This window comes from Aotus nancymaae, unplaced genomic scaffold (genome assembly GCF_030222135.1).
Source record: "Aotus nancymaae isolate 86718 unplaced genomic scaffold, 86718_ANA_hifiasm-v0.15.2.pri h1tg000032l_0, whole genome shotgun sequence".
NCBI classification, from domain to species: domain Eukaryota; kingdom Metazoa; phylum Chordata; class Mammalia; order Primates; family Aotidae; genus Aotus; species Aotus nancymaae.
Genome location: NW_026988445.1, coordinates 8,496,851 through 8,509,783, shown reverse-complemented (window position 1 = coordinate 8,509,783; position 12,933 = coordinate 8,496,851). Strand labels below are relative to the sequence as shown.

The following is a 12,933-nucleotide window of genomic DNA, read 5'->3' as shown; positions in this document are numbered from 1 at the left end:
TACGTGCAGAGGTTGCATCCTGAGAGAGGAGGACAGGGCAGGGAGGAGCAAGGATTGTTTTAACAACCAGCTCACATGGGAACTCACATAGTGAGAACTCAACTCTCCGGAGGGAGGGCATTGATATATTCATGAAGCTGTGGCCCAAATACTTCCCACTAGGCCCCACCTCGCAACACCACTACACTGGGGATTACATTTCAACATGAGATTTGGTGGGGACAAACAAATTATATCCAAACCATAGCATTCCACTCTTGCCCCCAGCAAACTCAGGCTCTTCTCACATTGCAAAATACAATCATCCCTTCCTAATAGTCCCAAAAGTCTTAACTCATTCCAGCATCATCCCAAAAGTTAAAGTCCAAAGTCTCATTAGAGACACAAGGTAAGTTCCTTTCAGCTATGAGCCTGTAAGGTGAAAAACAAGTTATTTAACTCCAAGATACAATGGTTGTACAGGCATTGGGTAAACCCTGATAATTTGCGATTAAATGAGAAGGCTCTTTGCATATTTGGAACTTATGGTTTAATTATGTCATTTAATCTCCATCACAGACCACTGGTTATTAGCATTCCCATTTCATAGATTGAGAAACTGAGGCTCCATAAGCTGTATCAGCTATACATTAATATTAATCCATACATTAACAGCAAACCTAGAATAACCTGGAATAATAGATCAAATAAAGATGGAGATGCTAAAAAGAGAAAACAAGACTATCATGAGAGAGTCTCAGCATGTGAGAAAATAAATGTTTTTTTTTTTGAGACGGAGTTTTGCTCTTGTTACCCAGGCTGGAGTGCAATGGCGTGATCTCGGCTCACCGCAACCTCCGCCTCCTGGGTTCAGGCAATTCACCTGCCTCAGCCTCCTGAGTAGCTGGGATTACAGGCATGCGCCACCATGCCCAGCTAATTTTTTGTATTTTTAGTAGAGACGGGGTTTCACCATGTTGACCAGGATGGTCTCAATCTCTTGACCTCGTGATCCACCCGCCTCGGCCTCCCAAAGTGCTGGGATTACAGGCGTGAGCCACCGTGCCCGGCCATGTCTTTTCTTTATAAATTATCCAGTCTCAGGTATTTTCTAATAGCAGCACAAACAGACTAATCACCATTAAATCACTATTTCCCAATCACTAATATTTAATCCATTTTCCTCCTTTGTGACATGCTATTCTCTCCTTTCTGAAAGTCTCTTTATTTTCCTTCAATGACAGTACTCTTCTCTGAGTTTTCTTTCTACCTCTGTAGCTATTCATAAAAAGTGCCTCCTCTCACCAGGCGTCCTTGTGAAAATGACATTGTCTTTAAACCCTGCATGGCAATCCCTGATACACCACCGTGATGCCCAGGGAAGATAGGGCGATCTGGAAGTCCAACTAATTCCTTAAGATCATCCAACTTTTGGATGATTATCCGAAATGTTTCATCGTGGGAGCAGACAATGTGGGCTCCAAGCAGATGCAGTAGATCCGCGTGTCCCTCCACAGGCAGGCTGTGGTGCTGATGGGCAAGAACACCGTGAGGCTCAAGGCTGTCCGAGGGCACCTGGAAAACAATTCACCTCTGGAGAAACTGTTGCCACATCCAGGGGAATGTGGGCTTGTGATCACCAAGGAGGACCTCACTGAGATCAGGGACCTGCTGCTGGCCAATAAGGTGCCAGCTGCCACCCATGCTGGTACCATTGCCCCATGTGAAGTCACTGTGCCAGCCCAGAACACTGGTCTAGGGCCCAAGAAGGTCTCCTTTCTCCAGGCTTTAGGCATCAGCACTAAAATCTTCAGAGGCACCATTGAAATCCTGACTGACGTGCAGCTGATCAAGACTGGAGACAAAGTGGGAGCCAGCGAAGCCACGCTGCTGAACATCTCTTCCTTCTCCCTCGGGCTGGTCATCCTGCAGGCTTTTGACAATGGCAGCATCTACAACCCTGAGGTGCTTGACATCACAGAGGAAACTCTGCATTCTCGCTTCCTGGAAAGTGTCCACAATGTTACCAGTGTCTGTCTGCAGACTGACTACCCAAATGTTGCATCAGTACCCCATTCTATCATCAATGGGTACAAACGAGTCCTGGCTTTGTCTGTGGAGACTGATTACACCTTCCCACTTGCTGAAAAGGTCAAGGTCTTCTTGGCTGATCCATCTGCCTTTGTGGCTGCTGCCACCACACCTTCTCCCCGCTGCTGCTGCAGCCCCAGCTAAGGTTGAAGCCAAGGAAGAGTCAAAGGAACAGGACAAAGATACGGGATTTGGTCTCTGTCTAATCACAAAAAAGCAACCAACTCAGCCAGCTTTATTTGCAAAATAAAGGCTTCTTTAAAAAGAAAGAAAAAAGGGCCTTCCTCTGGGCATGGTGGCTTGTGCCTGTAGTCTTAGCTACTCCAGAAGCTGATGTGGGGAAATTGCTTTAGCCCAGGGATTCAAGGCTTCAGAGAGCTATGATTGCGCCACTGCACTCCAGCCTGTGCGACAGGGCAAGACCCCATCTCTCTCTCAAAAAAAATTTAAATACCTTTAGCTTATGCTTCTTTTGCAACCTTTTAAATACTGATATGCCCCAAGATTTCATATTCAACTCCTTTCCCATTCTGAATTCTCCTTGAACCATAGTACCTACACTTATGATTTGACCTACTTACCGTGTATTAATACTTTCATGTTCTATTTACATCTCACAGCTTTCTGTTGAGCTCCACACAGAGATACTCAATGACCTGCTACATATAACCTCTTGGATGTCCCACAGATAATCCAAACTTAACTCAAACCAAACTTACCTTTTCTCTTCCCATTGCTAAACGTTTTATTTCCCCCAGTGTCAGCCGAGCCATTGCCAACACTGCTCATCTTTGTGCATCAATTTTAACCAGAATTATGTTTCTGTTATCCTAAGCTTCTTCCAACAGCTTGAGCCACAGCACTCCACAAAAACAATTGATGATACATCAAAGATTTTTAAAAGATAATATTCCAACCTGGTGAGGCTACTTTGTAAGGAGCACTATTACATACTCTTATGATGGTGTTGTAAATTTATACATTTCTAGAGAGCAATTTGATGATATGTATTGTTACCAATATCAGAACATTCCTTTGGAACGCCCTTGCCTAGGTCTCTAAAACAATGTAGTTAGACAGAGACCAAACTGGCCTAGAGAATCTTGAGAGAGCCATGCTGCCCTGGCCTGCACCAAAGTGGGCAGTAAGCAACATGTCAGGGTGAAAGTCTTATTACAAAACCGAGGGTGATGAAGAAGCAGAAGAAGAACATTTTGAACTGGACATCGCTAAAGAGGTTGGCGTAGAGCCACAGCACTTCAGCATTACCAAGGGCTTGAACCCCATGAGAATCATGTGAAGCAAGTGGAGACTATAAATATTCAGGAAGAAATAGTTTGATTTTTTGGCTGATGCCTCCAGAGCTATGTTTGAATCTCAGAGTGAAGATGAGTCGACTCCTTTTTTATCTGAGCATCCAGGAATTGGATAATCCAGGTGTAAAATGAATTCTGGAGCTTGACTGGTTTAAGGGGCAGCAGGGCCAAAAACGTTTCCAAGACCCGATGGGCATGGATCTGACTACTCAGTGAAGTGCTGTGAGCCTGTGCCAACAACCGCTTTAGCAATGTCCTGTTCAGGAGAATCATGTTGTTCACCAGTGAAGACAACCCCTATGGCAATGACAGTGCCAAAGCCAGCTGGGCCAGGACCAAGGCCGATAATCACTGAGATACAGGCATCTCCCTTGACTTGATACACCTGAAGAAAACTGGGGCCTTTGACATATCCTTGTTTTACAGAGATATCATCAGCATAGCAGAGGATGAGGACCTCAGGGCTCACTTTGAAGAATCCAGCAAGCTAGAAGACCTGTCAAGGCAGGTTTGAGCCAAGGAGACCAGGAAGCGAGCACTCAGCAGGTTAAAGCTGAAGCTCAACAAACATATAGTGCTCTCTGTGGACATTTATAATCTGATCCAGAAGGCTCTCAAGCCCCCCCCCCCCCGCCAATAAAGCTCTATTGGAAAACAGATGAATCAGTGAAAACCAAGACCCACACATTTAAGGTCAATACAGGCAGTTTGCTTTTGCCTAGCAATACCAAAAGGTCTCAGATCTATGGAAGGCGTCAGATTATACTGGAGAAAGAGGAAACAGAAGAGCTAAAACAGTTTGATGAACCAGGTTTGATTCTGATGGGTTTAAGCCCTTGGTAAAGCTGAAGAAGCACCATTACCTGAGGCCCTTCCTGTTTGTGTACTCTGAGGAGTCGCTGATGAATGGGAGTTGAACCCTGTTCAGTGCTCTACTTATCAAGTTCTGGAGAAGGAGGTCATAGCATTGTGCAGATACACACCACGCAGGAACATCCCACTTATTTTGTGGCTTTGGTGCCACAAGAAGAGGAGCTGGATGACCAGAAAATTCAGGTGACTCCTGCAGGCTTCCAGCTGGTCTTTTTACACTATGCTGATGATAAATGGAAGGTGCCCTTACTGAAAAAGTCACGGCAACCCCAGAGCAGATAGACAAGGTGAAGGCTATTGTTCAGAAGCTTGGATTCAAATACAGAAGTGACAGTTTTGAGAACTGCATGCTGCAGCAGGGCTCCAAAGACCTGGAAGCCTTGGCCTTGGATTTGATGGAGCCTGAACAAGCAGTGGACCTGACATTGCCCAAGGTTGAAGCAATGAATAAAAGACTGGGCTCCCTGGTGGATGAGTTTAAGGAACTTCTCTACCCACCAGATTACAATCCTGAAGGGAAAGTTACCAATATAAAACATGATAATGAAGGTTCTGGAAGCAAAAGGCTCAAGGTGGAGTATTCAGAAGAGGAGCTGAAGACCCACATAAGCAAGGGCGTGCTGGGCAGGTTTGCTGTGCCCAGGCTGAAGAGTGAGCTGAAGAAGCAGGAGCCACTAGAAGCCCTCACCAATCACTTCCAGGACTGACCAGAGGCCACTTGTCCAGCTGCCCTTCCACACTGTATCCAGGCTGCCTGGCTTTGTTCTCAGTCAATGAAAACAGGTGTCTCCTGAGCTAGGAAGAGCCTGCCTGACAGAAGCCGAGGGACTTTACATTTATGAGGCTTTCTGTTGCCATGGTAAAATGGTGTAGTCCTCCTACTTTGCTGTTCCTAACTCTACTGCCTGAATGAAGAGCCCTACTTTGTACTGTAAGGAAAAAAAAGAGAAACTATACTGCCTCCTGATGCCAAGCGTCTCTCCTGCCAGCAGCAAGGGAGTAAACAATGTGATTTTTTGTTTGTTTGTTTTTTTGAGAGAGGGTCCTAGGCTTGAATGCACTGGCACGATCATAACTCACGATCCCTGGGTTCAGGTGATCCTCCCACCTCAGCCTCCCAGGCAGCTGGGACTACAGGTGTGAGCCACCATGCCTGGCTACTTTTTGTATATTTTTTAAGAGACAGGGTTTCACCATGTTACCCAGGCTGGTCTCAAACTCCTGGGCTCAAGCAATCTGCCCGTCTCAGCTCCCAAAGTGCTACAAAGTTATGGGATTACAAGTATAACCCATCAAACATGGCGTGATGTCTTAAGATCAGCTTACCTGAATAATTTTTACAGAAGTTTAACTATAATGAACTCATCTTCAAATAACATCATCAATGTTATCCTCTCAAGCCAGTTGTCTTCCACTCATTATGTCAGGAATCAGAGCTGATGATAGAAGTCTGGCTGCAAATGCAGACATCTCTCCTAATTTGAAGGGGTTTATGCTCATGAGTCTCATCTAGTGCTAGTTTCTTTCTCTTGCACCTTCTTAGAATGCTAGATATAAGGCTCCAGTCAGCCAGCCTCAAGACACTCTGATATTCAGTTGCAATGAGATTGTATAGATCCTAAGTAGTCAATATGAAAACAGCAAAGAATTCTAACTCTATCAGACTATACCCCTATCACAAAAGGAGGCTTTCTACTCATTTGAAGGTGCACTTTCTGGTGGTGCCTGGTGGCATTTTGCATTAAGTAAAATTTATTCTGCGGTAAATAAAATGTAATGCAAAATGCTGTCATGCACCAGCAGAAAGTGCTCCTTCAAATGAATAGAAAGATCTGCTCAGAGAAATCGAAGAAGCAAAGAACGCATACCAACTGGTGAATGAATTGGAGACATACCATGGTACTTTAGCCTCTACAGCTTGTTGCCCAAAGTGGTGGTGACCCAAGCGGTGCACCCGAAATCTGCTTAGGGATTTCCATTCTCTTTTTTTTTTTTTTGAGACAGAGTCTCACTCTGTCGCCAGGCTGGAGTGCAGTGGCATGATATTGGCTCACTACAACCTCTGCCTCCCAGGTTCAAGCAATTCTTCTGCCTCAGTCTCTTGAGTAGCTGGGACTACAGGCATGCACCACCATGCCTGGCTAATTTTTGTATTTTTAGTAGAGACAGGGTTTCACCATGTTGGCCAGGATGGTCTAGATCTCTTGACCTCATGATCCACCCACCTTGGCCTCCCAAAGTGCTGGGATTACGGACATGAGCCACTGCACCCGGCCAGGATCTCCATTCTGTCTTACGTTCTTCTTAACATATATCAGGAATCTCCAGAAATTTATTTGCAATTCCTCCTGAATAAATTTATCCTAAGTCAATAAGCAGAGACATAAGAAAAGATTTGTGGTCTAGGATGTTCAATGCAATATAATTTATAAAAAAATTTTAAATATTAGAAATAATCTAAATGTCCAGTCACAGAAGATAATAAATTGAAATACTATGAATATTATTCTTCCATTAAAAATTATACATTGGAATAATATGTTATGAAAGTGTTTATAATAAAATATTCAATTAAAAACAGGATATACATGTATTTATAAACGTCATTCAACTAAATGTCTATATATGTGCATTGAAAAGGAGAGTTAAGGAAATAATGAGATTAGAGGATATTTTCCTGTAATATGTAGTAATTATCTTTAGAATTAGAAAAAAATAGACATTAGGTTGTCTCTGGCTAATTAATTAGTACCTGGTGACATATAGCTGTTATTTACATGTTCTCTTCCTCCAATTAGATTCGACTATCACGGAAAGTAAAGACCTTGTTTGCTATTCTTTAGTGTTTCTGTCTTATAACACAGAGCTTTTGGCACACAAAGGCAATCAATCAGTAAGTCTGAGAAGAAATAGCTAATACCATCAGTTCAATGACCGCTTCTAGGATGGCCATATGGTCAATCTGTCAACAAAATGAGTGGTGACTAACTTCATTCTTCTACAGCAATGAAGATGTCAAAATTCCAAGTGTAGAGGAATAGCAATAAAATTAGGGTCAGACACATCTGAGCTCCAATTCCAACTTCACCACTTAATGCCTAAGTGATTTTGACCAACTTACCAAGTTCTATGAGCCCATTTGATCACTAATAATAATATCACTCATCACAGTGTTTATGAAAATTAAAGAAGGTACAGTGCCTGGCAAATTGTTGGAATTTTCCCTTTTAGATCTTTCCTGCTTTCTCCTGTGGGCATTTAGTGCTATAAATTTCCCTCTAAACAGTGCTTTAGCTGTGTCCCAGAGATTCTGGTACATTGTGTCTTTTTTCCCATTAGTTTCAAAAAATTTATCTATTTTTGCCTTTATTTTGTTATTTACCCAGTAGTCATTCAAGAGCAGGTTGTTCAGTTTCCATGTAGTTGTGTGGTTTTGAGTGAGTTTCTTAATCTTGAGTTCTAATTTGATCGCACAGTCATCTGAGAGACTGTTATTATTTCTGTTCTTTTAGATTTGCTAAGGAGTGTTTTACTTCCAACTATGTGGTCAGTTTTAGAATAAGTGTGATGTTGTGCTAAGAAGAATGTATATTCTTTTGATTTAGAGTGGAGAGTTCTGTAGCTGTCTATTAGGTCTGCTTGGTCCAGAGCTGAGTTCAAGTACTGAATATCCTTGTTAATTTTCTGTCTCATTGATCAGTCTAATAGTGACAGTGGGGTGTTAAAGTCTCCCACTATTATTGTGTGGGAGTCTAAGTCTCTTTGTAGGTCTCTAAGAACTTGCTTTATGAATCTGGGTCCTCCTGTATTGGGTGCATATATATTTAGGATAGTTAGCTCTTCTTGTTGTATTGATCCCTTTACCATTATGCAATGCCCTTCTTTGTCTTTTTTTATCTTTGTTGGTTTAAAATCTGTTTTATCAGAGACTAGGATTACAACCCCTGCTTCTTTTTTGCTTTCATTTGCTTGGTAAGTATTCCTCTTTCCCTTTATTTTAAGCCTATGTATGTCTTTGTATGTGAGATGGGTCTCCTGAATACAGCACACCAATGGGTCTCAACTCTTTATCCAGTTTGTCAGTCTGTGTCTTTTAACTGGGGCATTTAGCCCATTTACATTTAAGGTTAATACTGTTATGTGTGAATTTGATCCTGTCGCTATGATTCTAGCTGGTTATTTTACCCGTAGTTGACGTAGTTTCTTCATAGTGTCAATGGTTTTTACAATTTGGTATGTTTTTGCAGTGACTGGTACCAATTGTTCCATTCCATGTTTAGTGCTTTTTTCAGAAGCTCTCATAAGGCAGGCCTGGTGGTGACAAAATCTCTCAGCATTTGCTTGTCTGTAAAGGATTTTATTTCTCCTTTGCTTATGAAGCTTAGTTTGGCTGGATATGAAATTCTGGGTTGAAAATATTTTTCATTAAGAATGTTGAATATTGGCCCCCACTCTCTTCTGGCTTGTAGGGTTTCTGCAGAGAGAAAGTCTGATGGGCTTCACTTTGTGGGTAACCAGACCTTTCTTACTGGCTGCCCTTAACATTTTTTCCTTCATTTCAGCCTTGGTGAATCTGATCATTATGTGTCTTGGCATTGCTTTTCTCGAGGAGCATCTTTGTAGTGTTCTCTGTATTTCCTGAATTTGAATGTTGTCCTTTCTCGCTAGGTTGGAGAAGTTCTCCTGGATAATACCCTGAAGAGTGTTTTCCAACTTCCCATTCTCCCTATCACTTTTGGGTACACCAATCAAATGTAGGTTTGGTCTTTTCACATAGTGTTATATTTCTTGGAGGCTTTATGCATTCCTTTTCATTCGTTTTCCTCTAATCTTGTCTTCGTGCTTTATTTCTTAAGTTGATCTTCAATCTATGATATCCTTTCTTCCACTTGATCGATCCAGCTATTGATACTTGTGCATGCTTCATGAAGTTCTCGTGCTCTGTTTTTCAGCTCCATTAGGCCATTTATGTTCTTATCTAAACTGCTTATTCTAGTTAGCAATTCCTCTAACCTTTTTTCAAGGTTCTTAGCTTCCTCACATTGGGTTAGAACATGCTCCTTTAGCTCAGAGGAGTTTGTTATTACCCACCTTCTGAAGCCTACTTCTGTCAGTTCATCAAACTCATTCTGCATTCAGTTTTGTTTCCTTGCTGGCAAGGAGTTTGTGATCCTTTGGAGGAGAAGCAGCATTTTGGTTTTTGGAATTTTCAGCCTTTTTGCAATGGCTTTTTCTCATCTTTGTGATTTACCTACCTTTGGTCTTTGATGTTGGTGATCTTTGGATGGAGTTTCTGTATGGATGTCCTTTTTGTTGATGTTGATGCTATTCCTTTCTGTTTGTTAGTTTTCCTTCTAACTGTCAGGACCCTCTGCTGCAGGTCTGCTGGAGTTTGCTGGAGGTCCACTCCACACCCTGTTTGCCTGGGTATCAGCAGCAGAAGCCACAGAACAGCAAAGATTGCTGCCTGTTCCTTCCTCTGGAAGCTTCATCCCAGAGGGGCACCCACCAGATGCCAGCTGGAGCTCTCCTGTAGGAAGTGTTTATCAACCCCTGCTGGGAGGTGTCTTGCAGTCAGGAGGCATGGGGGTCAGGGACCCACTTGAGGAGGCAGTCTGTCTCTTAGCAGAGCTTGAGCACTGTCCTGGGAGATCCATTGCTCTCTTCAGAGCTAGCAGGCAGGAACACTTAAGTCTGCTGAAGCTGTACTCACAGCCACCCCTTCCCCCAGGTACTCTGTCTCAGGGAGATGGGAGTTTTATCTATAAACCCCTGGCTGGGGCTGCTGCCTTTCTTTCAGAGATGCCCTGCCCAGAGAGGAGGAATCTACGGAGGCAGTCTGGCTACAGCGGCTTTGCTGAGCTGCAGTGGGCTCCACCCAGTTCAAACTTCCTGGCAGCTTTATTTACACTGTGAGGGGAAACCACCTACTCAGGCCTCAGCACTGGCAGACACCCCTCCCCTCACCAAGCTCAAGCATCCCAGGTTGACTTCAGACTGCTGTTCTGGCAGAGAAAATTTCAAGCCAGTGGATCTTAGCTTGCTGGGATCCATGGGGGTGAGATCCACTGAGTTAGACCACTTGGCTCCCTGGCTTCAGCCCCTTTTCCAAGGGAGTGGACAGTTCTGTCTCACTGGCATTCCAGGCACCCCTGGGATATGAAAAAAAAAAAAAACTCTTGCAGCTAGCTTGGTGTCTGCCCAAACAGCCACCCAGTTTTGTGCTTGAAACCCAGGGCCCTGGAGTAGGCACCCAGGGGAATCTCCTGGTCTGCAAGTTGCAAAGACCGTGGGAAAAGAGTAGTATCTGGGCCAGAATGCAACGGCACAGTCCCTCAAGGCTTCCCTTGGCTAGGGGAGGGAGTTCCTCGACCCTTTCCACTTCCTGGGTGAGGCAACTTCCCACCCTGCTTCAGCTCGCCCTCTGTGGGCTGCACCCTCTGTCTAACCAGTTCCAATAAGATGAGCCAGGTGCCTTAGTTGGAAATGCAGAAATCACCCACCTTCTGTGTTTACCTTGCTCGGAGCTGCAGACCAGAGCTGTTCCTATTTGGCCATCTTGCCAGCCACCAAAAATTTATTCTTTATCCTACCCTATTTCTCCCTTGTTGGCTAAGAAGTGATTCTCAAAACACTTTTTGATTAGTTGTCTACTATGTATTTTTCCATATTATCAAAACAATTCTATATTATTTAATTTTGATTGGTGAAAAATTGGACCTTGACATTGCCCTTTGTGTTGTCAATAGGGCAGTAAATCCCCGCTGTGGGGTGTTTAAGGATCACAATAACACAGCTACAGAAATTGCACTCAGAAAAACATATAAAATTAAAGGATTTATTATACTCACAGGCCCTAGAGTGGGATGCAGGCCACACCATGCAGGGGACCTTATGGGAAAAGCATCAAAGAAGTGGGCTCAACCAAACAGGAGTGGAGCCGAGAGAAAGGACGCCTAGGCAAGTGGCTTTACTGGGAGTCAGGATGAAGTACACAAGCAAAACACATGAGGGGGTTTCATTGGTGCATTTGAATGTCTGTAGGTCACAGTCAAGTTATGGTAAAAGAGAGAACTTGTAGCAGGGAGCAGCAGCCTCATCAGACCGGTGCACCTGATTGCTTAGGCAAGATGCTCACAGCCTGTTTGAGGACATTTTGAGACACCAGAAATATATGAAGCTTTAAAAATTTACAATACAGCCTTACTCTGAAATGAAGTTCAAAGATGGTGACAATAATAATCTTGAGCTATTTGTGCATTAAGCAAGCCAGTCATTTCAGCAGGGGAAAAACAGTGATAATGATTGACTGAATTTTAGTGTATGTAACTCAAGGCTATTTAATGCTATGTCTGAGTACAGTTCCATTAAAAATGGTCTCATTGCCCACCATGCTTTGGAAAATACTGTTTCTGTTAGTTATCATATCATCCATATTGCAGAATTCTTGATCCTTGTCTTACAAAATCTTTAGCATGTGGTTTTTGTTCTCCTGGTGTCAAGATGGTTCCGCTATGTCCTTCTGATACCACATCCTCATTCTAGGCAGGAGGAGGGAGTGAGGACAACAGAGCGAGTGTGCCAGCCAGTCTTTGATTTTTCATTGAAAAATAATAGTTTTCCTAGTGTTTTCACCCAGTAGAATGCAGCTTGCATCTCACTGGGCAGAATTATGTTACTTACTCATTTGTTAAGCGCAAAAGAAGCTGGGAAATCGTCGTCATGAAATGTTTTTTCTCTACAAGTTCATCAGATGCTCTATCAGATCCACTTTCATCCCTAGAGACATCTCACATGTTATGCTCTGTCATCCTACTCCAATGTGAGCCAAGATACACTGTAGGCTTGATGATTAGTCAGAACCTTGGGACACTTATATTTCCACCATCTTAGAAATTTTCCTCCTCACTCCAGTGTTACATCTTGTTTCTTGACTGCTTGGTTCTTGGCTTACCCCCTTGTTTGGTGGTGCCCATCCTTCAATAGCTTTTTGAAAGGGGAAGTAAATTTTTGAGACCTTATATGTCTGAAAATGTCTTCTGTCTAATATCAAACTTGACTGATAGCTTGGCTGAGTAGAATTTTAGATTGAAAATTATTTTTCTTTGGCTTTTGAAGGCATTGCTTTCCTGTGATTCCAGTGATTGAGAAGTCTGGTGCCATTCTTATTCCAGAACTTATTTATATATTCTGGTTTTCTCTCTGAAAGTTTTCAGTGTGCTCTATCGCTCATGTTGTAAAAGTTGGCTTGGTTCCTTATCTACTGTGCACTTGTGGGCCTTTGTAATCTGGAGATTTATGTCCTTCAAATCTAGGAAAAGTTCTCATACTACTTCTTTGATCATGTATTTTCATTTCCTCTATTCTTTTATCTCAAACAACTATTAATTAAATATTGTACCTATTGAATGCTCTTTTTAGTTTATTGTTTTTGTTCCCTGTCATTAACCATCTCTCTTCCTTTTTATTCTACTTTTTCATGATTAGTGTTTGCATGATATATCTTTTCTATCATTTCATTTTTAGCCTGTATGTTTCTTTTGATTTCATGTACATCTCTCACAAACAAATATAATGTGACCTTGCTTTTTATTCAATCTGACAATCTTTGCCTCTTAATGGGTTTAGTTCATTTACATTTATTGTAATTATTGATATGGTTGGATTTAAGTCT

The 12,933-nt window shown here is 42.6% G+C and overlaps 2 pseudogenes; both read left to right on the top strand.

The window, feature by feature from the left end:
• The first annotated feature begins 1,350 nt into the window (after positions 1–1,350).
• LOC105721954 (large ribosomal subunit protein uL10-like) lies at positions 1,351–2,320 on the top strand (annotated as a pseudogene).
• Positions 2,321–3,223: 903 nt separating this feature from the next.
• Positions 3,224–4,966, top strand: LOC105722030 (X-ray repair cross-complementing protein 6-like; annotated as a pseudogene).
• Positions 4,967–12,933: the final 7,967 nt, after the last annotated feature.